Source organism: Macrobrachium rosenbergii, chromosome 14, assembly GCF_040412425.1.
Source record: "Macrobrachium rosenbergii isolate ZJJX-2024 chromosome 14, ASM4041242v1, whole genome shotgun sequence".
NCBI lineage: Eukaryota > Metazoa > Arthropoda > Malacostraca > Decapoda > Palaemonidae > Macrobrachium > Macrobrachium rosenbergii.
In genome coordinates, this window is record NC_089754.1 from 281,290 (window position 1) to 282,770 (window position 1,481).

At 51.5% G+C, this 1,481-nt stretch overlaps 1 non-coding gene across 1 annotated transcript; it reads right to left on the reverse strand.

Annotated features, from left to right (window-relative positions):
• On the reverse strand, positions 1 to 105 carry LOC136846195 (U6 spliceosomal RNA). The gene has a single exon (XR_010855347.1). It is a non-coding gene; the product is annotated as a U6 spliceosomal RNA (small nuclear RNA).
• Between the last annotated feature and the right edge of the window lie 1,376 nt (positions 106 to 1,481).

Consider the following 1,481-nt stretch of genomic DNA (forward strand, 5'->3'; position numbering starts at 1 on the left):
AAAAATGTGGAACGCTTCACGATTAGCGTGTCATCCTTGCGCAAGAGCCATGCTTATCTTCTCTGTATCGTTCCAATTTAGTATATGTACTGCCGAAGCAAGTACTGGCTAAATTAAGAAGGACATCAGATGTTGAAGCGGGTAGTTGTGCGACATGATGAACAACTGGAGCGGTGTCAACACAAGACTTGAAGCTATACGGCGAAGCGAGCGCGGAGCGTCATGGCGTGACGCGCGAGAGGCTCCGTGGCAAGTACTAGAAGAGAGTCACAGCGTGGCGTGCGCGGCGTCATGGCTAAGCGCGCGCCCGAAGCGTCAAGGTGAGGAGCGCGTGAAGCGTGAGAAGCGCACGAAGAGCAAGACGCGCTCCTGGCGCGAGACAAGAGAAAAGGCCAACACCTCAACTCGGGGAAGACGAATAGGAAGCCACTAAACACTCTCTCTAGACGACAGACGCTCTGTATCGTTCCCGAAGCGGAGACGAAGGTGAAAGTCTGTACCTCTTAACAGGCAGATTCGAATCTTGAAAGGTTCATGAGAGCATCCAGCTGTTGTTGCAAACCCAACAAAATCTTACGCGTTGGAGAAGCCACTCTCTCGGGAGAAGGGCTGAACCTGAGAGAAGGAAAGGGGCGAGAGACGTATACTTCCTTCCACAGGGAAGAAGCTCTAGCCCTTGCCTTAGCGCGACAGGGGTCGAGTAGCGTGATCATTCGAAAAACACTTTATTCTCTTCTGCAGAGGAATATCCACGCAACTTTCGGGGAAGAGTACAAACGTCTAGAGGAAGAGGACGTGAAGCGTCCTCTCCTCTAAGCTTCTCTTAAGAGGGCGAGAGTCCAACCGAGAGCTCCAACCCCGAGGCGGGAGGACGTGTCGGAGGAGGACGAGAAGCAATCCTTCAGGATGCGTGCCTGAGCACGATCCCTGGCAGCCTGGGTAGCGTCATCAGGACCTGCCGAAGGGACGCCAGATCGGTGGGAAGCCCCGTAACCCTCATGCGGCTTTCGACATGCCCCCTCCCTGGTCCTGGGAGTTCGACAGAGGTCCAGGCCTAGAGGCATTATAGGGCCGATCTGACGCCCCCTCCACAACACTAGGGGCACTAGCACTAACACTATGCGTTTGAATTGCATTCACTTTAGTTTCAGGAGCACGCATTGACTCCACACGAGAGCCAGGGAATTACCTTCTGCAGCAACAAACTACAGGGTTAGTAATAAATTTACTACAGGGTTACTAGTAGGAGAAAACCCTGACTGTCCAACTAAGGATGCACTCTAGGAGGAAGATTTCCTCAGCCTATCACGCTCCAATTTAAGCATATAGGCTTCATATTTCTTCCACTCACCCTCAGACAATCCCACACATTCATTACCGATTATCATAGAGCATTGAACACCCTTACATATCATACATAAAGAGTGAGGAACTATCAAAGTCTTCTTGATAGCCTCACCTTACATTCACCCAAGCTACAG